The sequence below is a fragment of the Urocampus carinirostris genome, chromosome 7 (assembly GCF_059441175.1).
Source record: "Urocampus carinirostris isolate Australia breed hairy pipefish chromosome 7, RoL_Ucar_1.0, whole genome shotgun sequence".
Lineage (NCBI taxonomy): Eukaryota > Metazoa > Chordata > Actinopteri > Syngnathiformes > Syngnathidae > Urocampus > Urocampus carinirostris.
The window spans coordinates 29,703,215-29,730,992 of record NC_142355.1 but is presented as its reverse complement, the minus strand read 5'-3'; the positions used below and the strand labels follow the sequence as shown (position 1 = coordinate 29,730,992).

At 39.1% G+C, this 27,778-nt stretch overlaps 1 protein-coding gene across 1 annotated transcript in view; it reads left to right on the top strand.

The window, feature by feature from the left end:
- Positions 1-27,778, top strand: part of LOC148362916 (transcription factor SOX-6-like) — a 161,352-nt gene that overhangs the window by 18,258 nt on the left and 115,316 nt on the right. Inside the window, exon 2 of the mRNA XM_088340508.1 lies at positions 12,477-12,547. The gene's annotated coding sequence lies outside the window, so the exon portion shown is untranslated. The remainder of the gene's footprint in view (positions 1-12,476; positions 12,548-27,778) is intronic.

Here is a 27,778-nt window from a genome sequence, read left to right as displayed (position 1 = left end):
ATCACAAAAATGTCTTAAAGGACTGCACAGGATTACAATTACACCATTACCTGATCTTAAATACAAAATAGAATAGAATAGAATAGAATATACCTTTATTGTCATTGTTACAAAATGGGTTAACATATTGTGACAACGAAATTGGGCATGACACTCCAGTTTTACACATTCACAATGAGGTATGAGCCAAGAAGATAAAGGAACAGAGAAGATAAGGTTATAAAACAAGGGGGATAAGGCTATAGTTATAATTTACATGGTATTTACACAAGAAATGTCGGCATGTGGGATGTTACATACAGTGTTGTCGTGATACCGTTGGTATCGTAAGGGTTGTGCAATATTGTATTTGGTGCAAAGTCATCATAGTGCAAAAAATAGTCAGCATATGCATTGGTGCAAACATAGACAACATAGTGCAGAAAAAAGGAAATGGTCAGACATTGTGCAAGGTGAGCAGTAAACGTAGTGCAGTCGACATGTGCAAGAACATAGACATTAGTACCATTATATTCGTATGAGGTAGTGTTGGCACAAGTTTTCAGGTTTTTTGTGCTGTGTCTGTTTTGAGCAGTGAACAAACATAGTGCAGTCAGCATGTACGTGAGTACCATTTTACATTCGTGTGAGGTAGTTTTTTGCAACAGTTTTCAGTTTTTTTGTGCGGTGTCTGTTTAGGGTGGTAATGGCTGTGGGGAAGAAGCTGTCTCTGAGTCTGTTTGTTTTTGCTTTGTGTGACCTGTAGCGCTTGCTGGAAGGCAGCAGGTCGAAGAGGTGGTGGCCGGGGTGAGAAAAGTCCATGATGATGTTTTCTGCTCTGCTGAGGTAGCGAGAGCAGGCAATGTCCTCCAGACTGGGCAGAGAGCAGCCGACGATTCTCTGGGCTGTTTTGATGATCCTCTGGAGCTTTTTCCTGTCTGCTGCTGTGCACCCAGCATACCACACCGTGATGCAGTATGTTAGGATGCTCTCCACTGTGGCTTTGTAGAAGGACACCTGCAGCTGCTGTTTTAGGTTATTTTTCCTGAGCAATCTCAGGAAGTGCAGTCGCTGCTGGGCCTTCCCTACCACCGCTCTGGTGTTTGCAGACCAGGAGAGGTCGTCGGATATGTGGATAGTGTATAGATAGTGTATAGTAAGTACTACTAAATGTGTAAATGTAATAAAAAATAAATATACATGTACAGTGATCCCTCGTTTATCGCAAGGGTTACTTTCCAAGAAGAACCCATGGTTAGTACACAATTAAATACTCTATTATGCACTGAAACCATCTAGCAAACCCCTTTCAAAGGCTGAAACATTTGTTTAACAGATACAAATACTGTGTAAATGTTTGCAAACAATTACCATCAAATAATAATAAGCTGATCAGAATGTCGAACACAATGCACGATGCTAAACTGTGAAGTAGCAAAACTGTGAAAAGTATACTGTGTGTGGGATTACTGTATTCAAGATTAATGTGACAGAAAATAACATATATTGTCTTGAAAAAGTCTCGCTGATGCTGATGCAGCTACCGGACAAACCTCTGAGCCACAAACAACATTCATTAAGTAAGATGCTAATGCTAATGCAATTAGTCAAGTCTAGTCACAGTCACATTTACTTATATAGCCCTTAATCACAAAAATGTCTCAAAGGACTGCACAGTATCACAATTACACCATCACCTGATCTTAAACCAACATGCGGGCAAGGAAAAACTCAAAACCTCAGCATGAGGAAAAAAGAAACCTTGAGAAGGGGCCTCACAAGTGGTAATCCCTCTACCAGGATGACCAGGGTGGAATAGATTAGTTAGCGCCACTCGTCGATAATGTGGAGTTTCGAAATAACTGGTTAAATAATTGGTCATTGTATAATATGGGACACAAAGGTAGCCACTAAAAATAGCATAAAGTGAGGAAATATTGGAAAGGGAATACAACATTTTATCTGACTTTGGTGTGATTTAACTTGAGCTGGTACAGTGGAATAGCGGGTGGATACATATGGCAGCAAACTGATTTTAAAACTTCAAGTTAGGAGGATTTTAATCCCCTTAAAAGAACTCCCTGCTTCAACCGTCTTCTGATCCTTAATAATTGTTCCGATCAGTGATCATTGCTTCTCCCTTGAGCATCACTCCAAGTTTATAGCTTAACAAATTCAAGATTATTACCTAAGATTCTGAACTGAATGAAGAGATAGAAAGGGAGCGTTGTGGGAGGTAGTTCAGCTAAAAGCATTTTAGCATCTTCATGTAGTCGTTTATATAACACTGACCAATAGCAGACAAGTATCTTCGAGACATAACTTGCATTGTCGAAGGCACCAACTCCGCAAAATTGGAGTTTTGTAAGTTTTTGGGCACACCAAATAGTTTGTCGTTGTTGAGTTGAGTATTTTACATCGTAACATGAAAACATTTAAGGTGGAGACGCCGTATCCCGGGGGTCTCCTGTATACAAAGAAATGATTCAAAACGTAAAAAAAAAAATCACAAATATACATATAGTTTAAGCTTATGGATATACTTAAGTATCTTTGCAAAGTATTTACACTCGGTTATTCCCCGACAATGGCGGCGCAGCGTCGGCCTGGTGATACTCAGGCGTAAATGATGCGTTTAATGTGCACGGGAGACAATAAATAAATAAATAAAAGGAGCGCTCACTCAGCAGTGTCGCTCCAGAAGCCCCTTCAATATGGGAAACATACGTCGGCGCGTCTGTGATGTCACTTGTTATTGCTGGAGGCCGCCTATAGGAAAAATCCCATTTGTAGTCGAAAGAAGCTTATGTCATAAAGACTCTATTGTGGATCTTGTGTGTGTTTTACGCACACTTGGCCAGGCTTAACTTGCCTGGCTAATACTGTTCCAACCCACCGTACCACAGATAAAAATATTGAAATAACAAAAGAGTATATCGTAGAAGTACTTATATTAGCCTAACACGTAAAAGGTCTCCGGCTTGAGAACGGGTGGAAACATTTGTTGCCCTGGAGAGGGATGGGCACCACCAGGCTGTACTTGCTCAAGACACACCACAGGAAACGGTGCCCCTACCACCCTAGCGGTTAAGGGATCTAACTCGTATATTATTAAATTACTTAGCATTGACATTGTTTTTACCATTGTTGTGATAGAACTTGAGCTGGTCCAGTGGAGTTAGCGGGTGGATGCAGAGAAGCTGGCGGATAAAAATTAACCTGATCGGTTACAGTCATATTAATTATCGAGCTTCACTATCCTTGTACCTTTTTCATATTTCTTTATTATCTTAAGCTTTATTTCCACAGTTATCAATGTTTTGCTTCTTCCTTTAGCACCAACAAATCTTGGAACTTGTGGCTCAACAAATTCAAGTGCATTGTGGAGTGGAGTTCAGCTAATGGCTCATCTGTATTCTTACAATGGTGTCACACAGACCAATAGCAGACAGGCATTTTAGAGACAACTCGCACAAACTTCGCAGAAGAATTTCTTATCGAAAGGGAAATGCTGTAACAAGGGGGCAAAGGAAACATCGTATTCCACATCAAAACGTAAAAAAACATCGTAAGGTACCATAACATGGGGGTCTACCGTATGGGGTACTTTGTGGCTGCTATGTAGACGAAGCCAGTATTTTACTCATTACTGCCACCTCTGGTCTAAAATTGAACAAGTTTGGTCATCTTAGCATTACACTGCGATATTGTTTTAAATATTGTTTTCAGTAGTAGATTTTTTTTGTTTCTTTTCTCTATTAAGATAAAAAAGAAAGATTGTTAAAAAGGGCAGAATTTTTTCATCAGTTTTATTTAATACAATCTTCTATTAACATAAAATAAATGCTTCATTGAACCATTTTCTGGATTACAAAATGTTGATTAACTTAGGTATAAATGGTTTGATTTTACTAGAAAAACAAGCAAAACCCATCAAAATTGGATAAATGAAACAAAAAATAAGCATAGTTTTCTGCAAAGATTTTTTAGTACTTTTTTTCAAGTAAAACCCTCTTGTCCACCTGACTATAAGCCCATGTGCACAGTGGAAAAACCTCAGTCATCTGCTCTCTGTGCGCTCACCCGGCCTTCAAGAATGTGTCTCAGATCGTGCCACCTGCTTTTGTTACCCCTAAAACCTCCTTTTTTTACTTTTTACATTGCTCCAGTTCATGCCGCTGCCGTTCCCAGGGTCTTACCATCAATTTATCAGTGTGTAGTTAACGTGCAACAGCTCCTTTTCCTTCTATATCGGCTAGATGGATTGCTTTTAACTTGAAAGCTGAGTCAACTCCCAGAAACACCTAAGGACCTAGTGAATGACCGGGGTCAGTTTATCGTTTTTTTTATGTATCAAGCACACCCTCTCTCAGAAGATGAAATCTTCTAGCACCCTACCCAATGTTTTTTTCCCTTCTTAAGTGATCACATAACATTGTTGGGGTCAAAACTACAATACTCGATATTGGTGATAATATGTCACCTCAGTCCATTGAGTTGTAAGTCTTCAAGTGACAGCTTGATTTTTTTGGCTTCATGCTGTCCGCTGCCAATATTTTCAACATTGAAAGCACATCGCTCTTTGCTCGTCCCTTTTTTGTTTGTTTTTTTGCAGTGAAGTGCTACGTACGTTTCGTCAAACTTCCTCGTCTAAGCTTTCGGGATGAGACTTTTGTTTGACTCTTTACACCATCTCTCTTTGTCTATCTTCACATCTGTGTTATATATTTTATTTTCATGTGGTAACTTCAGGGTCTGCTCCACTTAGTCTCTATATAAACTGCGTGGAAGCTAAATGGTAACTAAACACTGCCAATGAGAACGCCACTGTACCCTAGTGTGGTGGAGGTGCAATTGCACTTTATTTTGGGAAATAAAAAAAAAAAGCTCACACTCCCCCTTTGACAGAGCCTTGCACCCCACTATTTCAGAACCATTGGCGTACGTTAAACTTATTTTCCTATGTTGTTTATAGGCGCTTGTGACTTGAGTCCTCTTCAACACCAGCTGTATCACTCTTAACTTTTCTGCCTCCTGGCGGCCGGTGGAAGGAATGCATATATTAGCCGCATCTTTGCATAAGCCGCAGGGTTACAATTTGCGGTTGATAGTCTGGAAATGATGATAAGTAATACAATAAAAAACTTGAATCTACAATTGAACAAAATGACTTTTTTCCTAGCCAGACACCCGAAGAACAACACCCAAAAAACTCAAATTGTTTAGCAGTCACAGGTCATCAACCGAGAACATGTTATGTCTGAGCGTGGTCTTTTCTGGCGGAGGTCTTCTCACGCTCTCCCCACGTAACAGACGTACTTCTCTTGTTCATCCTCCCCCTTTTCTTCTCTGTCACGCCAAGCCGAGTGTGTTTGCGCATACCTGGTGGACGGGACAAAAGAGACTCTTTTGACGTTGACTTCTTGTTTTTACAATTCCGGCGAGGCGCGGCGTTTGCACAGCTTTGTCTGCAAGACGCCAGACAATAGCGAGCGCCCGTAACGTAATCTCTTTCGGGGGGGATGCTAAGGCGAGGACGTATGTGCCGGCGCTTGCCCCGGCCTGGGCCGCTCCTCGCCTTGGACGCCGTATCGTGAACCGAGTGACTCAAAGCAGAGAATGCCGTGCTGTCACTCTTTTGCGAGACGCCGGCCACAAAGCGCAGAAAGCGCCCGTGCAAACATCCTCAGTGTGGGTCCGAGCAATCAAAGGTGTGCTCGCTCCAACCTGAGCTTTGACAAAAGCATTTCGAGATTGCAATTGCTCTTCTTTAGGTGAAATTCCAATGATGATTTGCCTAGCGCTACTAGCCTTAACGTTGAGGAAATAACCTGATTAGAAATGGACTATTGCTAGTATTCTGATCGCGTAAATGATAGTATGCACAAGAATCGAGTTAACTCGATCGATGCTAGGCGTTTCTCTTTAATGGGAAGTGCGGGTGCCAACCAATTATTGCCCTTTTGACTCTTTTTTGAAGGGCTACAGAAGATTATTTAGCTATAAGCAGTGTCTGAAACTTAGGACAAAAATTTACCGTACAACTCTGAAAAGTCGCCTGCCCAGCCATAAAGCTGCTTCCCCCATTTTTAACAACTTGAAACATAATAAGATGACTAATTGAAAAAAAAAAAACATTGTTGCAAAGTATTAAGGATTGGTAATCAGAACATAAAACAGAACACTTTAAAAATTCATTGCATGTATATGACATCGCTGTTTTCCATTCTGCCTTCAGTATGTACCTGTATTTACTCATCTTCATTCATGCAATTTTTGCGTTGCGTCGTCTGCTAAAAGCCACGTGAACTCCTCTTTCCACAATGCTTTTAATGTACGTTTACGTTTTGTAGCGTCATCAATTTTGTTAGCTTCTTTTGAATATTTCTTCTGAGGCTGAGGTTTTGGCTTGATTCCTAACCGCTTATCCATTTTTCTTGTATTCTCTGTGCCTCTACTTTGGTAAAGATATGCAAATGCACGACCTTATAACGCTCGGGAGAGTCCGGAAGGACAAAGTTATTTGATGCAAGCTATATTTGTGATACCTGTAATATATAAACAATGCTTTCATAAGAACAACTGTACTTAAACTGCAAAATAACATTTTATTAGGATTTATACATGAACTTTGCAAGAACGTTTAGGGCCCAGTATTTCCAGATTTCGGTCACCTGGGGGCTGGGCACACACTCTAATTCGTTGATTAGAGGAAGCAAAAGTGGGGGCTCCTCGATGTGTGGACAAAGATCTGATCAACACCATTCCTGATATCTTTTGGTCGTTTATCAAACTGAAATCATTCACAGAGGCTTTATACTTTCTAATCAGTAGTTCCAAGAGCTGTTATAAGAGCTTTTTTTTTCAAAATAAAACCAAAAAAATGTTACATTGTGGCATTCAGATACAATGATTCTGAAAACTATGGCACTGAATGAGTTAATAGGGACCAGGACAAACAATATCAATCAATATGCGAAAATCCCCAAAGTACCTCCCCCATTTTTACCATGCGCTCCGCCGGCTTCTGCTCACAACTATAGTTAACCAGGGATAATGGATGTCAGCTACACGGGTGTTGTTCATCTTAGGCGAAAAGAATGGAAAAATAAATCCGCCATGCACGACACAAATCTGCTCTTTTGGCGCCTGGTCTCAGCAATTGATGACTGGGGATAATGGATAATTTCCAAAACTTTTCAGCTCATGTAAGGCGGGCATTCTTCAGCTGGCTTGAATCAAAAAAAGAAAGAATGTTAGATGTTAGAATCTTAGTGATAGGAGGATTGGCTATAATGGATTGCGGTCGCACGGGTGATGGTCAATTTAGGTGGAAATGACAGGGGGGAAACGCAGTGTATGACATAAATTTTCTTTCCCCGATCCTTCTCTCAGCTGTAGTTGACTGGAGATAATGGAAAAAAAAGAGAAAATATCGAAAAACTGTTGAAAGTTACGCAAAAAAAAGAACCAAAGACTTAAAACCCTTGGCCAAAATCTTCAACTACAGCCTTACACAGTTAACCTCAACCTATAAACCAGATGTTTACCCCTTAACCCTTACCCTTCAAGAGAATCCCAAATCTGTTAATTGTATTGACAATAATACAACACATTAATCTTAAACCCTTTCCCAAATCTCCAACTACAGCTGTAAACCATTAACCTCAATTTATGAACACAAAGTTTACCTCTTAACACTAGCCCCTCGAGAGCTTCCCAAAACTGCTGATCGCAATCAGAACCAGTCTCAAAAGCCAATCCTCGATAGAAGCGGTAAATGGTTTCCCTCATCAAAGACTCCCAAGTGAAAGGTTTATCTCATTGGTAGCCTCTGCAGACAACCAAATAGCAATCGGGATTCTTTGATTCAGGTTTGTTGGGGGAGCCCTCGCGGACGGGAGTTTATGACGTATGATTTACAGCCACTCTGTATGTACTCAAGCTTAAGTATAGAGAAAGGAATGGGTGCTTATTGCCCAACTCATAATGAATTTGGCACTTGGCCAACAATGCGAACAATTAGATGAGCATTCCTTCTTTTCAATTAACCGCCTTTGGTCTCTGTCAGTCTTCGTGTGAGGACACGTTCGTCATTGTTAGATTTACCGATACAAACGCTCGTTCGTTTTTATTGTTTGTCTAACGCCGTACTCAAGGTACTTTGTGTGCCCAATCGAAGCAGAAAGCAGAACACGGAGAAAGCCTGAAAAACCGCTTCTTAGTTATTTTAATTGGCTTCATTCTTGAGAGTTTTAATTTGAAATTTGATACTAGGACAGGGATTAATTCTGAAGTATTTTTCAGTATTTCAGATCAATAGGTATGTTTACAAGAACAGTGAAGAAAATAAGTATTTGAACACCCTGCTATTTTGCTATTTCTCCCACTTAGAAATCATGGAGGGGTCTGAAATTTTCATCGTAGATGCATGTCCACTGTGAGAGGGATAAACTAAAAAGAAAAATCCAGAAATCACAATGAATTTTTGACGATTTAATTGTGTGATATAAATAGCAAAATAGCAGGGTGTTCAAATACTTACCGTATTTTCCGCACTATAAGGCGCACCGGGTTATAGAGCGCACCCCCCAAAAATAGTTTTTGGTCCTATATCTTCCATACATAAGGCGCACCGGATTATAAGGCACTACAATGGGAACGTTGACAAAACAGTCAGATAGTTCAGTCAAACTTATTACCCCCTTAACATTCCCAAAGCTTGCAAAGAAGCAAATACGTGTCTCAGACATATACGGAAACAGTGTCTGTACGATGTCACTCAAATGCATCGTTCCAAATATCATTCGGAAGGTTAAAGTCTTGGGATTCAAGAAATGCCAACCATTCCTTAGTTTCTATTTTCTTTTTCGCTCGCAACTTTACTGTGCATATGACAATAAACACTTGGAATTGAGGTTAATCTAAAAATAGACTCATCACAGAAACATCAAGATCAGTCTGAATCAAGATACTGGGAAAATATATAGCCGGAGTAGCTCACCAAAGTCGTTGCTTTCAATAATAATGTGCAACCATGGTCCTCTTATATACGTGAGTGTAGTAAATCCAGGAGAGTAAAATATTTACAAATACAGAATAATAAAACATGTTTTCTCTCTGCCGTAGTTCAAGCAAACTTGCTATTCACATTCATCTTTTTCGGCCAATTGCAGGCTTTGTTTTGCCCCTTTAGCCTATGTGAGCCTGTAAATTATAAAAAGGATCCGCCCCCTTTACCTCCAAATAAGTTTAGCCGATAGTGATCGATTCAAATGATGATTGACACATTGGCTGGGAAATGAAACGCCGGCATATGTATCCCAGCATACACCGCGGACCACATCGCCTATGAGGAAAAATCTAGTCGGCGGTTGCTTGCTTTTGTTGCGAGACCTTGCGACTTAATATTGATCCATATATAAGGTGCACTGTATTATTAGGCGCATGGTCAGCTTTTGAAAAAAATAAAGGCTTTTAGGCGCGCCTTATAGTGTGGAAAATACGGTATTTTCTTTAGTGTGTGTGTATATATATATATATATATATATATATATATATATATATATATATATATATATATATATATATGTATGTATGTATGTATATATATATATATATATATATATATATATACATATATATATATATATGTATGTATGTATATATATATATATATATATATATATATATATATATATATATATACATATCCATTATCTGCACCGCTTATCCTCAGTAGGGTCGCGGGGGTCTGGAGCCCATCCCCAACTATCTTAGGGCAGTGGGCAGGGGACACCCTGACCTGGTTGCCAGCCAGTCTGAAGACACACAAAGACAGACAACTCACTCGCTCATTCACACCTAGGGACAATTCAGACCGGCCAATTAACCTGACATGCATGTTTTTTGAATGTGGAAGGAAACTCCAGTGACCGAAGGAAACCCACGCAAGCACAGGGGGAACATGCAACTCCATACGGGGAGGCTTCGGTAGCTGGACTTGAACCCTGAATCTCTGCACCTTGGGGCTGCGTGCTAACCACCCAGCCGCCATATATATATATATATATAAAATTATATTTATATATGATATTTGTTGTATGCACAAGCAATTAAAAAGAAAATGCGCTTCTATCCATACCAAAACAGATCAATAGTTTGCTTCTTTATGTATATTGTGTATATTGTTGTATATTGTATTACGTTTGCCTGTTATGTTGAACAATTCTGTCTCTCAATAAAGACAAAAAAGAAACAAAATTAATTTGGCATTCACAGAGCTGAACAGTAATGAGGTCTGGTCTGCAGGCCACCATAGTTGAGTTCAGTCGACAAACCGGTTCTGCAGACAACTCGGAACATGTCGAAGCGGGTCGGCCTGTCGAAGAAACCAAAAAATAAACAACACATTTCAGCATGTAAGCTTTTGTTTTCTTAATATTACAATTTTAACGACTCACTCATCATCAAGAGCGGAGCGAGTTCGCTGCCGATCGAACGCAGTAACCGGAACATCTGAGGGGAGAGAATCGGATGAGAGAATCGTTTGGTCGTCATGAATTCGAGATCACAGATCCGATGTTTGCTCTTTATGTCTCTTCATTGTTTTCAATTTGCCTCATATGGAAGAATCAAAGGCATTTTATTCTGTGTGAGTGTTGTCTAGGCAAGTCCGTCCATCCGTCCTTTTATCTATATCTCCATCCATCATCCAATTTTGGTTGAGAGTGAACCAATCCATTACTTGGGTTCATTGTACCCAACTTTTTAGGTTGCTTTGCTCTGTTATACTCCCTACACCCCGAAAAATAGGTCGGTACATCGTATGTGAAGTCAAGGCAAGTCATGTTTATTTATATAGCCCTCAATAACAAAGAGCTGCACAGATCAAAGACTATTGCAAACTATTATTACAGACTATTATGACACTATCCTCTGATATTGTCAACATAAAATATAGGTTATTCATATGCTATAGAATAAAAGTGTGTTTTAAGCTTGGATAAGGTTGTAGTCGAATCTCAGAGTGCAGAGCATTCCACAGCACCGGGGCCTGAATGGAGAAGGCTCTCGAACCTGCGGATCTCTTCTTGGCTCTTGGGATCACTAGTAGACCAACATTTTCCGAGCGAAGGCTCTGGACCGGAACATAGGGCGAAATTAAATCTGAAAGCTATGAGGGAGCAAGTCCATGCATGATTTTGTATAATACCAACAGAACCTTAAAATCACATCTTAAGCTAACAAGGAGCCAATGCAGGTTAGCTAAAATCAGGGTCATGTGATCTTGTCTTAGTTAAAAGCTTGGCTGCAGCAATTTGTACTAGCTGAAGGCTCTTGATTTTGGACTTCGGGAGACCGGAGAGTAGTGCAGTACCGTAATTACTGTATGTCTGATCAATTGCTACATAGATGTCCCATAATATAGGTCAATTATAAAAAAAAAAAAGATACATTTAAAAAAATGAAAAAAACTACATGTTGTATTCAAACCAGTGAAAAACTGAGACGAATTAGCTTTAAACAATGGCTTATATTAGGAATTCAGCAAAAACACGGGTGTTTTTGTTTATAATTCCTCCAAAAACTGGGCCTTTTTTTAAAATATTATGATGGACGCAGCAGCTCACAGCTCTTCAGCTAATTTTCTATTTATTGCCGTTATTTTGTATGAATAACCTATATTTTATGTTGACGATATCTGTGTATTATTTATTATTGCAACATCCATTGCAGCCTGATTACCTCATATGCGGTCCCTTCTCAAGGTTTCTTCATTTTCCACATGTTGAGGTTTTTGAGTTTTTCCTGCCCTCATGTAGGTGTTAGATCAGGGGATGGTGTCATAATAGTCTGTGGTTTGCAATCATCTGTGGTCTGTGCAGGCCTTTGAGACTCTTTGTGATTAAGGGCGTCACAAATAAACTTGTTTTATGAATTTGAACGAAAAAAAAACGATTATTCCATTTTTGGCCCAGTTTTGTTGATTTTTTTTTTTTACCTAAATATTAGCATAAAATGAAGCTCTGCCTTTTAAAAGGACACACACAAGGCCCTTAAGTGTTTTTTTAAATTATTTTTTTACATATTAGGGTCACTTTAGACAGTTGAAATGAGATTGAACAAATGTGCATATTTATAATCGAATCCATCTAATCTAATAAATACTTCATAAATCCAGATCTGTGTGCTTGTGTGTGTTTGTAAGTGACTTATAGGCTTGGAAATGGCTGATTTTCATGAAAACACGCACATTATTACTTGAGGCCTCCACGAGTGTCTTCAGCTAGGTTTAGTGTCAAGGCACCCTCAATAAATACCCCAAAAATCAGTTAACATGTGTTTTTGTGTGGTCTGCTTTGTGGGGTCCTCTTGCTGCCAACGAGGTAATGCAGCCCCTGACTAGCAGGCACTCCAGGTACCCTAATCCAATCTCCCTTTGGCCAGGCAACGCTAATTAAAACTATAAAAATAATTTTCCGTTGTGTTTTCAGGTGATGTCCAAGACTTCCCAAGTGTCCTGCAAGTGAGAAGAGGGCGTGTCCAGCTAGTTCAAGCCTCTTAGGTGTGTGAGTCTATTTTTCTGATTACTTGATGGTAAACAAAGTTGGCTCAAAAGCGACTTCCCTTCCCCGCTGAGGGCTTTTGAAGGAAATCGGACTCCAAAAGCACGCCGGCAGTAAAGATCCGATCAGGATTTAGCAGCTGAGGCAGAGGTTGGGCAAAAGAGTGATCTTACCATATGGCTAATGCTCCTGTTTAAGAATATTTATTAATGGCCCGTCAGTGGTGTCAGCAGCAGGTCATAGAGTGGACGCTTGAATTGCGGTCTGATGAGGCGCGGTGTTGTGTTTCGAGAGGCTAATCTACGGCCTGATATTGGGATTTGGTTTCAAAGCTTTGATTGATGGATGAGATTGATTGTCATTGTTTTTTACAAACACTCTTTTTAATTCATTTTTATTATTATTATTCTTATTTATCTCAATTAATTTACTTTTATATTTTTTTACTTTTTTTTTTGTGTGTGTAAGTTTTGTATATTCTCCAAATACTTTTGGGGGCTTTTCATTGGGCGGTGGGGCCATGGAATGTTTTTAGCCAAAACAGCATCACCTACGCCAATTTTGCGACCAGCATCCCAAATGAGTTTGCAGTCTTATCAAAAGGAGTTCAGTTGTTTAAAAATGACTGTTTTACCCCCCCAAAAAAGCATAAGTATTTCTGGTGTGGACTCCACAGTGCTGTGTGCCCTTCATGTTTATGTAGAAGCTAAAAGACTTTTTAGTTTATCACAGTTTGCCCTAGATTGTATGTTATTTTAGGAATAAGATCGCGTTTCGTGGTGTCTTATAAAACAATTCCAGGTTGCTCCACAATGTTGTTTTTTTTAGGTCCGAATGAACAAACGATTAGTTCTGAACATTTTTTTCCCAAATTCTGGATTATAGGCCTACAGCTTCACAAAATAATTTGGGTTCAATTAGTCTTAGCTTGCTGATGCTCCACATTGTGCGCTTCATGTTTATGTAGATACTATGGAACGTTTAGATTCTTCACAGTTGACCTTACATTCTATGTCATGTTAAAATAAGATTGTATTTTTGGTGTCTCTCTTGACTTTTGGGTCATTCCACAATGTTGTGACCTTTAATGTTTTTATTCTGAATAATTATCATGGCTTATTAGTTCTGAACTGTTTTTCATTTTTTTCCTATTGCAGCTTAACAAATAATATTGTTATTACCTTAGTGTTAGTTATGAATGGTCCATAATGTGTGCATTCATGTTTATGTACTGGGGAGTTTCAAGACTTTTCTGAATCAATCCTATTGGTCTCAGTAATAATATAATATGGAAAAAAGTCATGTGATAACGCTGAATCTTGTTGCATCACTGCAGTTTTGTGTGCATTGATGTTATGGTTGTGGAGTAAAAACAGGTATTTTTTGACGCCCCAACTGCCTCACTTCACGTGAACAATTTTAATGTCAATCCACCTTTGCTTATGGTGCTTACCACAGCATTGTGTACGTCCATAGTTATGTTCCTCCAATTTATTTATTTGTCTTTCCTGCTATACGCTGTCTTCAACCCTTATTATCCTAGCAAAAAACTTGCGGGGATACCTCCACAGTGTTGTTAGTCCATTTTTACAGTCTAGGGTCCAACATGACCCTTTAGAATAATTTGCGTACGGTCCACAGCGTTGTGTTCATCACTGTTTATGATCCACCATTTTATTTATTTATTTTTCTTTCTATATGCTGTCTTTAACTAAAATTAACTGGCAGGGGTAACTCCACAGTGTTGTGTGTTCGTTTTTACATTGCAGGCAGGTACATGACTTGTAGAACACTTTGTGTACGGTCCACAACGTTGTGTACATTAGTAGTTAGGTTCTGTCAATTTATTTCTTTATCTTTCTTGCTACATGCTGTCTTCAACTGTATTTATCCTTACAGTAACTGCCAGGGATACCTCCACATTGTTGTAAGTCCATATTCACAGTCTAGGGTGCAACATGACCGTTTGGAATAATTTGCATAGGGTCCACAGCGGTGTGTACATCACGGTTTATGTTCCACTAATTGAATCATTTCTCTTTCTATATGCTGTCCTTAACAATAACTAACAGACGGGGGTAACTCCACAGTGTTGTTCATCCATGTTTGCAGGGAGCTACATGGCTTTCAGAACCCTCTTGCGTACGGTCCACAGCATCGTGTACATCCGTGGTTATGTTCCACCAGTCTTCCTTTGCACTTGCTGTATTTAACTATATTTATCCTGTAAGTAAACTGGCAGGAGTAATTCCACCGTGTTGTGCGTCTATGTTAACATTTAAGGAAGCTACATCACTTTCAATTTCTCCTTCCAGTACAATAAAGTATTGGTCACTCCACAATGTTGTGTTAAGTCCATGTTTGTGGTTTGGGAAATTGATTTTAGGCAAGCAACTGCCTCAGATCTTGTGTTCTTTATGGATTAAGGTTTATGACATTCCATCATACTGACAGGATGTTTTGCGACCAAGCTGTTTCTGATGTTTGTCATATTTCGCAATTATGAAAATGAAACAAAATCACCTTAACGCGTGTGCTCTTTTTCAATGTCACAATAGAGCATTGTCATTTGACACCACGGTATTTAAGTGTGCGCAGTTGACTTTCATTTCCATACTCTGTAATTATGTCTTCTTCTCGTTTTCTTTGTACTGGTAAAAGTTAACAGCAGTTTTTGGAACATTTGCTTAAAAAAACACACACTAAAAAGAGGACCTGTCGATCCACTGCGCATGTAATAAAGTTTTAAGTACGGTTGAAATAGCGATCAGCGTTGTCGTTTGATTTTCTCCTCTTAAAGCGAAGGCCGGAAAGCCTGCCCCTCTTTGAGGCAGGGGTCTCGATGGCGCGAGCGCCTTTGAGTCTGTTTCGTCGGCATGCTGGAAGCCGAGATGGCATCACGGCGTCCTTTTAACGAGTTGATGCAATTACCGGGATGACAAGAGGGAATGTCCTAACGAAATTACAGCAGTGGACTTTCACGTGTTTGCGGTTAGTGAATGTTTTTCGACAATAGCTAGTTTAAATTTTGCGCAGATATACCTGAGGCTGGTCGATAAATCAAATGGATTTGATTTATTCATCATTTTTGTATATTAGATAATTTGATAAATGGTGAGATCGATGAATTGATGACGTTAATATGAATGAATATAAGATATTGTCACTAGTTATTTTAAAGAAGTTTATTACAATTGAATGAGCAAGGCACTGCAAACAAATTCCAATGGCCCATATATTATTTATTTTAAAGGTATTTTTCTACTTTTAAGCTATTTTAACTTGTATTTTAATAAAACAAGTAATCTTACACTATCTAGCACAATGTCGCCCATATATATATGTGTTTGTATGTTCTCCCCGTGCTTGCGTGGGTTTCCTCCGGGCACTCCGGTTTCCTCCCACATTCCAAAGACATGCATTTCAGGTGGATTGGCCGGTCCAAATTGTCCCTAGGTGTGAATGAGCGAGTGAGTTGTCTGTCCCTGTGTGCCCTGCGATTGGCTGGCAACCAATTCAGGGTGTTCCCTGCCCACTCCCCGATGATTGCTGGGATGGGCTCCGGCACCCCCGCGACCCTATTGAGGATAGGCGGTGCAGCTAGTGAGATGATATATATGATATATATTCAGATTCAGATTCAGATTCAGATCTACTTTATTGTCATTCTAGTACACGTGTATACAGAACGAAATGTCGATACATCTGACCCGCACAGTTTATATATGTATATATATATATATATATATATATATATATATATATATATATATATATATATATATATATATATATATATATATATATCCTTTTTTATAATCAATACAACTTTCTCGCGAAAAAATATATGTTGGCCGGGGTTTATTTTTTACATCAATCTATAATAAGTATTAGCATCACAGCTAACTCTAGCAGCTAGCATTTTGATATGGCTGTAAGCATAAGCAGCTAGGAACACCAGCACAGTAGCTAGCATTAGCGGCTAACATTCAGACGCAGCTCTTAGCATTAACTACTCAATCCAAACCAGATTTTGTGTTCTTTTAAAAAAACTGATTTATTTGATATTTTTTGTTACTGCTTTAGGGTTTTATATCGAATTGACAATGGTTTATTTTTAACATGAACCAAAAATGGTCAGAAATATGCTTATAATATGCCTTATAGTTAGAAAAATTCAGCAACTATGACACAATTGGCATTTAATTTTTCAAAATCAGCCATTATAGTTGTTTTGAAGGTGCACCTTATATATGGAAAAATTCTTATTTTCTGTGGTTTTAGATGCAACCCTGCATTTTACAATAATGTTACTTTCACGCGCCTTTAAGTCCCGTGCGCCTTATACATGACAATTTTGCAGCAAATTTGTTTGAGGCTACGGCTTATAGTCCAGTCGCCTTATATTGAGATATATATGGTAACTTTGATAAAATTAGGATTACATTTTTAAAAATAAGATATTATACTTCATAACATATTATGCAACCTTAAAGCCCCGGCGTGTTATATTTGACCACTAGATGTCACTGTATTGCATACCTGTCAACCTCCACGGCTCTAAGTCAAGTCAAGTCATTTTTATTGGTATAGCCCTTAATCACAAAGAGTCTCAAAGGGCTGCATGCCCTTACAAACTGTCGTATTTTCCCATACAAAATACAAAATTATCTTACACCATATTTTTTTTCCAAATGTGTTTGTTTTTGTAGTTTAACATGTTGTATTGTACATGTGTTTCGTTATATCATATATATTGTTAATTAAACATTTTGTTGTGTGATACTGAGTTGTTCGACATGAATGAGGTTTATAATAAAAAAAAGTTCCAAAATTAAGTAGCTTGGACGTTTACTGTAGAAGGAAAAAATACATGCAAATATAATTAAGTAGAATAATACATTTTCTTATTCAAATTATGAATTCATTTTCTGCATTAAATTATTGTTGGTAATATACTGATTAAAGGGATAACCACAAACCTGTCTTTTTTCATCTTCTCCTTTTATATTTCCTTTTTTTCAAAACGTCTTTATACAACATAATAATTGGTAATATAATGCATTAAAGCAAGTGAGCCGTTTGAGAGCCGGCTCTCTTCAATGAGTTGAGCCGAAAAAGCTGGTTCGGACTTCCTTTCGCTTTCAAAAACGATACTGAGATAGAGGCTACCGCGGCGAACCCGTTTGATTTTATTGATTTGCCGTTTCGTGATAGTCATTGTATACTGGATGGTACACATCATTGACAAATTTGCGTTTTTCCGCACAGATTTTCTTGTACGTCGTACACGTCTTAAAATGCATAATAAACGTATTTTGTACGGCAAAAACGTACAGGTTGACAGGTATGGTATTGTCTAATGTGAACCAAAACCACTGCCGAGAGCACAGTGTAGCAGCAAGACGCCAGACAAACATGGCAGCGATTTATAGGCAGGGATTTTACTATGTAAACGAAATCAAAATTTCTCGACCTATGAAAATGAACATTGCTTTTTGCCCTGAGATTTAATCTGCAACCTCAGTAGAAGTGTTTAAATCTAGGCTTAAAACACACTTCTATTATAGCATATAAATAACATAGATTTTATGTTGATAATATCTGTGTATTATTCGTTATTGCAACCTCTGTTGCAGCCTGGTCATCCTGGAAGGGGGATTACCTCATGTGCGGTCCCTTCTCAGGGTTTATTCATTTTCCTCATGTTGTGGTTTTGAGTTTTTCCTTGCCCTTATGAAGGCTTTAGATCAGGGGATGGTGAAATAATAGTCCGTGGTTTGCAATCATCTGTGGTCTGTGCAGCCCTTTGCAGTCCTTGTGATTAAGGGCGTCACAAATAAACAGGACTTGAATTGACTTTTGCATGGTATTCAAATCAATTTTTGTACCACTACAGGCACTAACTATTTCACATAGTCCCTTTATCTTGAAAACATTCTTATTTACTGTTGTTTTTGATGCAACCGGGGAGCTTACCATAGTGTTATAGACACTGCCCTACTTCAAATGAGACTATTGTTTCTGAGTTGAATTTGTTCGTAAGTTGCTTCATTGCTATATTTTGTATGTTCAAGGTGTACAAGTATGTTTAAGGCGTGTATAAGTAACCTGTATTGTTTTGTACAAAAAAAAAACATTTCATGAAATAATATGCTCATAGAGATAAAAAAAAGTAAAGTTTAACTTACTTTGGGAAGATAAGCTTTAAGAGGTCCTCCTCCGTGTTAGAGAGTGTCTGAAAAAAAGCAATCCAAACATCTTCTCAACCGCATCAAGCTTTCTTATTCCACTTTGGTTTCAAAAGAAACGGCTTGCCTGTTCTTTACACTTTACACCAACCATATTGAATGGATGCACGAGGTATTAAACAATAAAAATGTCAATGTTCTTAGCGCGCTAGCGATAGAGTACACATTGTTATGTTTACACACGAACCAGGAAGTAGAACCTGAGGCGTGTTCAGGAGAGTGAGCGATTGCTATCGCTAGCTATCGCTAGCTTCTGAACGGCCAATGATTATTGAGCGCTCGCGTGCCCGAGTAATCACGGGAGAAAGACCGCTTACTTTGATTTCCAACATGGCGTCGACAGTGCAGAAGATGGAGGATCTCACCCTGACGAGTGCTGTTGGCGATGTAATATATCGTCTTACATTGCCTGGTAATGTTTGTGAACAATGCAAGACAGGTATGACCCTTCCACTGCGTTTAGGATAACCTTAACTGTGTCAATATGCGAACTGTCGCTCATATAAGCCAACTCGCTCAAAGCAAGCTGTAGAACGAAATCCATTGTACTGTCGTCGGCCATTTTGGATCAGTAAGGCAATCACAGTGAGCGATTACAAAACGTTCAGCAGTGCGCGGCAAGCGATTAACAAGCGACTACATGTCTGATTACTCTCCTGAACACGCCTCAGGATTTCTTTTTCGGGGTGGATGCTGGGTGATCTCACAGCGCCACACGTTGGTAGCGGTGGAAAGAAGCACTACAGTAATGTCCTGTACTAGGAAAAATGTGCACACAATACAAAATATAACAGCAATGCCGACATCCCCAAAAAAATGTCCGTGAACTTCCTTTTTTAGTAAGTCGAATGGCCGTAAGTAAGGGAGCATCTGTACTTTTATGCGCATTAAAGTCTGTGCCTTATACAGCCAAATTTTGCAGCGGTTTGTTTTTATGGCTGCAGATTATAATCCGGTCGCCTCATAGTTTGAAAAATACTGTAACTATGATTAAATCAGACCTTATGCTATATGACATATTGTGCACCCTCATTAATAATAATTACATTTCCATTTGTTTAGATGCTGATATTAGGTGGCGCTCATCTTCAAAGGTGACAATGTTCCTCAATACATTAAACCTTTCAGCACGTCAAAAGAAAAGACATTTAAAGCGGACGTTAGCTGGCGTTTGTCCCAAGCTAACAAGTTAACAAGCTAATTGGTGCACTGTGGTTACCTGTTTGGCCCCCATCTCGTTCATGAGCTCCTTTTCCTTCATTAGGTCGCAATTAGCAGTGCTAATGGGCAACATTGAACAGCATTCAAAGTCAATGGAGGTACGGCCGGACATTAGATCAGCTTTTGATTTGGGACATTTAGGCGACTGATCCGATTTGTACCGCGGTAGGAAAACGAGTTTAGCGGCGATGGGAAAAGGGGGAGAAGAATTTGGAGTCAGGGGTCGAGAACAATCAACAACAGAAAGCTGGTCCAATGTGCAAAGTTAAGAACTAAGTAATAACTATATTTGTTCTTTTTAGAAGTTGCAATCATATTTATCTTGCTATATTTATTGATAACGGGAACTAAGAATGGAGTTAACTGCGTTCTTCTCAGGAAGAATTGGTTGCATACTGTGGAAGATTCATTCAAGTAAATGTATTTAGTCACATTTTTTATGTTTGATTCAATCTAATACAGGCGCACGGCAGCTGGGCGGTTAATGCGCAGTGCAGAGGTTCAGGGTTCAAGTCCAGTCACCGTAGCCTTCCCTGTGTGGAGTTTGCATGTTCTCCCCTTGCCCGATGGGTTTCCTCCGGGCACTACGGTTTCCTTCCACATTCCAAAAACATCAAGTTAATTGTCCGGTCCAAATTGTCCCTAGGTATGAATGAATGAGTGAGTTGTCCATCTCTGTGTGGCCTGCAACTGTCTGGCAACCAGTTCAGGGTGTCCCCTGCCCACTGCCCGAAGACTGTTGGGATGGGCTCCAGCACCCCCGTGACCCTACTGAGGATAAGCGGTGCAGATAACGGATGGATAGATAAATCTAATACAATAAATGCATTGAGGTGTCACTATTTAGCATTTTTGATTAATCAAGGAGTACATAAATATGTTTAAATCAGGCTACAAAAATTGATATTGAACATTTACTTTAATGTTTTTTGCACAGGCTGTTTCTTATAGATGTATTCAGTCCTATTTTTCTTCACCTACTGTTTTGGTGTTTTTAGATGTGTTTTATGATTTTTAATTTTGTAGTTGTTTGAATCTTTTATTTATTGTTTATTTTTCATTACATTTGATGTATTCATTCTTTTAATTTGTAGTTTTTTTTAAGTAAAACGTTTTGGATTCTCTGTATTTCCTTTTTTTTTCTTTGATTATTTTTTTTACTATGATTATCTTCTGTTTTATATTTTTTACATTTTATTTGTTAAATAGATATTTTCATTTTTGTTTACAACAATTTTGTATCTATGTTTTAAGTTGTAAATTTTGAATTCTGCTCCCCCTAAAATTATTATTTCAATCAATGACGTGACGTTTACCACAAGTTTTATTGAAAGAGGGAAGAAGGGCTGCGCCCACGATCCGGTGATCGCTGAGCGCGGAAAGCAAATCGCTCTCGTACTCGGATTGTGATCTGAACACGGAAGTGGATCTTCCGTAGCGAGCGATGGCGGTGTCAAGGACGGAAAACTGGTCGGTAGCCGGTACTGGGAGAGCAAGACGAGTCGGCCAGAACGGGAGAGTAGACGTAGTCGGTAACAAAAAGGGGTCGTAAGCCGGGACAGGAGAGCAGATGTTATCGGATTCAAAATGGGTTGTTGCCGGAGAGAAACAGGAGCAAAAACGGGACAGGCGGGGGTCAAGGTAAAAAAAGGCTTTCCTAGTGTTAACTGAGGTTCGCAGACTTACTGACAACAGGGGATTGGCAGGACAGGGCTCAAATAGTGACAGGGAGCCAATCAGAACCTGCGGTGGTTGGCGCCAAATGAGCTGCTTCACATCAGTAATCATGACAATTCTTTGATAAAAATGTATTTAATATTTCTTTGTACATAAGTATCAATCTTTCATACCTGTAAATTCATATATTTGATTTTTTTCTCTGGAATTGATCCACATATGAAATTTTTATTTTATTTTGTGTGTGTGTGTCTATTGAGTTTTTTTCTCCACTAGAATATTTCATTCAAGAAGTTTTTTCCCCCAAAAATTCTTGCATTCGGTCTCAGACTTTTATATTCCATTCCACAATGTCCCCATCCTATATATCTTTTTATTTCCAGTGGAACGGTGCAACTCCTTTGGTAGCATCGGCCAAACACGAAACCTTTGGCATCGCTATTTCCCTTCAAATCTGGCCAATTATTGGCCTCTCCATCCCTTACTTGGAAGTGAAACCTATCAGTGAAGGCGCACGAGCTTGGTGGCCTCCTCCCAAACCTACTGCCGCCCTGGAAGCGGGGGTCTGCCCGGCATATCATCACCAACCCCCTCTTCGCTCCTCTCGTGGTTTTTCTCGGCTAGAAGAAAGGAAACCGTCGGGCTGAGTCACTTTTTCCCCCTCTCGTCTCCTTTTCCCCCTGACCGCAAGCGGCGTCATCCAGGAGATGAGCGCCTTTTGTCTGCTGTGGGCGGGTCCTCCTCAGCTGAGGTCACGGGTAGGAAAGATAGCGGGTTTGCGTTGAAGAATTTCGGACAAATCATTTCAGACCAAAGTAGTAGAGCGTGACATATGCGTGATGTTATATGTGCAGACATCGTGAGTCACTCGTCACGTTTGGACGCTTGACAGCCGAGAGTTTCGTCTCACGTCGGATCCGTGGATGCGGAATGAGCTCCCCTGAAATAAAAAGGGATAATATCCAAACATATTCAGTGTTATTGACCGTGAAGTCAAATTTCCATTATCTGTTTTGGTAGGCTGTTAGTTTCTATTCTATTTCTCTATTTTATTGTACTTCTGGTTTGGACATATGAAACAATAGATAAAGGCCTTTTGACAAAAAGAGTATGTAGTGCAGAAGTAGTGGGAAATAGAATAAGAGGAAGGCCCAAATATGGTTGGATGGATGGGGAGAAACGTGCTTTGCATATGAAGTCGGTTAATTTAATTGATGCAAGAATGTCTAATGCTCCTGTTTAAGAATAAATGGATAGATGTAAATGGCGAAGGATAGTTAAGAATGACAACACATATGATGCGGAGGAGGTAAACCAGTCTATGCTGTCAGGCCTCTCTGTTGGTGAAGGGTTGCAGGGCACAGCAACTCACCCCCGGTTGTTCTCTGGGCTTAATGTTCGCTGTCAGGTTGGGAAGAGCGAAGAGGGAATGAATGTTTGGAGAATGTGAGTGTGTTCTTGACTCTAGACACCTTCAATAAGGGGGATATGGCTTTGTTTGGTTGGTTGGTAGCTAGGTAATATTTCTATTGAAATAAACAATATCGCGCGCAGTAGACTGATATTTTTCAAAATTGTTTAACAGTTTGATGACAACTAGAGGACATTAGAAAAGTTAGTTTTTTTCTAGTGCTTTTTAAATAATTTACTTTTTATTAACATAATTGTGTTATGTTGCTGTTGTGTAAAAAGACAAATCTCTATTTTTGTCATAAAATATGTTTTGCACATTTTAGTTTGTAAACATTCTATATCATTACTTAAAAGGATTTAAATGGATGCATGTACTTTTCTACTTGACACTGATGATTTTTTCATGGTTTTTGGTATTTTTTGCATGCGGTTTTATGAATTATGCATTTTAATATTTTCCATCCAGAAACTATAAAATAGGTTATGATTTTTTTTAAACAACATTAAATCTAAGACAAATATTTTATGAATTTCATTTATAAATGATAATCTTTCTAATTTTAGTTATTTTAGGCCTACAATACTGGCTTTAAAATTCTTACAAGAAGAGAAAATAGCTGACCTGGTAGACACATTTTCCTATTAATGGGGAAAACAAGGTACAAATTTATTCACGTACGCAAAATGGTTATTTAAAATCATTTTTATTATCTTACTTGAAAAAAAACTTTCAAAGTGAGGAAAATTGTGTGAAAGGCACAGAAATATGTGATCTTCACTCGCAGCTATGATGAGAATTTTGCAGGTTTTTGTGTGAAAATACTGAAAAGTTATATTTTCTACAGCTGTTTTACTTTTGTTATAAAGGCTAAGCTGTATAAAATACCTTTGCTTTTAGTTGTGGTGATTTTTGCTGTTTTTCTGTGTGAATAAATATAATGAGCAAATATGTCTGCCAAATAGGGAAAAAAATATTTTTTTTATGGAAAAATGTGTTGACCTCCCTGTGATAGCATTTACTCCCCCATCTGAAAGTTCTATATCTGTTTAGTTGCTTGCTCTCTAATATGTGACGGACTCATAACAGTGGAGACAAATTCTTTGCGTGCTGGCCAATAAAAAAAGATTCCGATTCAGTCTTGTGGTAACCGCAGACACTACATGAAAGCAAAAGGAAAATTGACAATCTTCCAGTGGCTCTTCTCCCTTGATGGGATTTACGCCAGCTTTAAACAAAGCCTCTTCCTCCTCCTTCTCCAGCTCATCCCATTTAGATCTATTGTGGACTGTGACACTACTGTTTAGCATCAACGCGGGGCGATGTGTCAAACAATTAGCCGGCGAGTTGTGATCGGCAACGAGGCCCTTACTTAGGGCCCGAACACAATTGGAAATGAAAGGCTTAGTTCATTCCTCTGACGTTTGAGAGACGTAATCCAAACGTGAGCATGAGGCTGGAAGGACAAGGCTGAGTGGGAGAGAGGGTTAAATGAGACGGAGGCAGAAAAAGAGACATAGAGGGAAAGAAAGAGAGACACAATTGAGTTAGCAAGTGAGAAACATGGAGAAAGAGAGAGAAAGAGACAATGTGATGGAGTGAGTGAAAGACCGAGTTAGAGAAACATAGACAGACACAGAGACAGAGAAAATTAGAAAAAGAAGAGAGAAAGAGAGAGAGCAAGAGACAGTGTGAGAGAGTGAGAGACAGAAAAAAAGACAAACAGATAAATAAGTAGTGACAATGACATTGAGAGACAAGGATAGAGACATTAAGCGAGTGATTGAGAGAGTGACAGAGACAGACGCATAAACAGAATGAGAGAGAGGGACTCAGACAGTTGAGTTAGTGAGTGAGAGACAGAGGGTAAGCAAAATAGAAAATGAGAGAACGAGGGAAAACAAAAGAGAGAGAGACTATGAGAGAAAGACAAGAAAAAAGGACAGGCATATAAGACAGAGAGAGAGAGAGAAAGAGAGAGAGAGAGACAGAGAGTCATTTTGTATGGTTGGGAAATTATGTAGAACTGTGTGATAACATGCGAGTGCATACATTTTTGTGAGTGTGTTTTTAAGTGAGTGAGAAGGTTTGGACTTTTTGTGAGAGAGGGTGTATGAACTTTGTTTTTTCATTGATTCAAGAAAGTGTGCTAGAGTCAAAGAATCAGTATAAGAGTTTTTGATATCCTGTGAGAGTTTTAGTTAAGCAGTGTCAATAAAAAAATATTTAATATCAGACAGGTTTTTGAGTGCGAGCTTATCAGGCCTGTATACGTTTACACCTGAGTGTGGTCTTTGTGTGAAAGGATGTGAGAGCCAGGTTGATGGGGAGAATGTGTGAGTTTTTCATAGATTCAACAACATGCGTGAGTCCGGAGGTCAAAGAACCTAGTATGACAGTCTTTGCTATCCTGTGAGAGTTTTAGTCAAGCAGTGTCAGGAAAAAGTGTGATACCAGACAGGTTTTTGAGTGTTGGCTGGTATGAATGAGTAAAACCCTGCATTGGTTGTGAGTGCGAGAATGTCTGTGTCAGTATGTGAGAGACTGTATATGTCTGTGGTAGAGTTACAGAGCTTGTATGAGTTTTTGTGGGTTTGCGTGACAGAGGTTTGAGAGTGTGTACGAGTATCAGTGTATGCTATAGTGTCAGACAATGCAGGAGTGTGGGTATTTGCGAGAGCGCAAGTGAGAAAATGTGTGAGAGCTTGTGTACCTGTGTGAATCCCATAATCCTTCCTCTGTGTTCTCTATGTCATCATCAATTAGTTTGGCCCGTCAGGTAAGTCAACTGAGGGATCGGAGTCTTTAATCACAGTGTGCTCGTCTGCACGAGTGTAAACTGAGCTACTGTGGTGGGGGCAACTTTATTAGGTATGGCTGTGTGAGATTTTATGTGAGAGCAACCAAAAAAATCGTCTTGGCGGAGAGGAAGCTCCTCGTAGGCATTCTCTGTCAGTCAAGTGTAAACTCAAAAAACTAGACCCGAAAAATGGATGTACAGAGTTGCTGTGGCTTTTGAATTCTGAGATAATTTACTGGATTATGTGTTAGAGGCTAAGCAACATAAATGCAGTGACGAGTATGTAATTTTATGTACTACCTTTTTAATTTGTCTAAACAACAGTTGCAAATGAGGTCATTATCCCAATTTGCTGGGTACTGTGCCAGAGGCAAATACAGATCATGCCAAATAAATGTTGTTTTCCAGTACTCTGCAGTCTCTCTGTATGAAAGAGAATAGTTCCTGTAGATTGATACACTGGATTGTTTCTTCCATTTTTAATATAGGGTAAGGGAATAAAATGTTGCTGTGGATGTGTAATACTTTACTACAGGGGCCAGGAACCTATAGTTCTGTTCATGAGAACATCTGGCTCGGAAATAAAATGAGACCTTCACAATTTTCCTGAATTATTACAAATTGAACAGAGCAGTGACGACCATTAACCATGTTCAGTATGTACAGTGGAACCTTGGTTCTCGACCATAATCCGTTCCAGAACCCTGTTCGAAAACCGATTTGTTCGATCACCGAAATAGTTTTTCCCATTAAAAGTAATGTAAAATCGTTTTAATCCGTTCCAACACCCTGAATGTTTACCATGAACGTAAACATGAAGCTAACCCAGGCTAATCGTACGTTCGCTTTAGCGTAATCTTTCGTATGGAACATGTAAAAATTAAAAAATCAGGTCGTTTACATGTCATTTAGCACCCGGGTCTCCACAAAAAGTGGTGAGCGGTTAAAGGATAAATAAAAGACTTATGAATAGGTTTTCTTACCTTTGTGGTGGTCTGCAGAAGCCATGCTCTATTCCCTCATAAGAAGGGAAACTCGCACACCTTCTTCATATTTTTTTTTTTTTAAATGCAATAGTTGTACCACTACTCTTTTTTTTTCACCTGTAGCAACTTTGCTGCTTGCACCGACCTTCTTCGGAGGCATAATTAGGGGCTAAAACACTCCGTCACCGATATTAAAAGCGTAAGCGAAAAGAAGCAAGTGCGCACGTGATAACAGTTGGTCACGAGGGTTGGGGGCAATCTACACGATCTACACCCGTACGCCGCTCAGCATCGCACCCTAGCGTACCGGCGTTCAAACTCTGATTTTTTGAAAGAAAAGCAAATCAAGAATTTCTCGAAATTTTTGGTCGAGAACCGATTTGTTCGAACTGAGAGGCGTTCGAAAACCGAGGTTCCACTGTATATGGCACAATGTCAACTACAGTTCACAATCACAGTGTCACTCCAACATACATTTTGGATTTACATCACTAAGGAAGCCTTTATATAGTAGATGTTCACTTTTGAGACACTTTATGATGAAAACCCACAGAACAAACTGTAAACACCCACAAGGAAGACATGTGACATTATCTTTCGAATTTGCGTTGAGAATTCTGCAGGTCTTTGTGTGCAAGTGCTGTATCATGATGTTTTCCGTTGAAGGCTGAGCTGGATACACTCTAAACTATTTCTTTCAGTTTTTATGTAGTTAGTTTGCAGGTTGTCTGTGGTAAAGGAGCAATTGTAAAACAACAATATCTTCGATGGGGTTAAAAAATTTTTCATTGAGGGCCACATTGAGAAAGGAATTATGTGAAAGATAAAGGCAGACAGATATGTGATCATCTCTTATGGATTTGTGCATGTTTTTGTGTGAAACT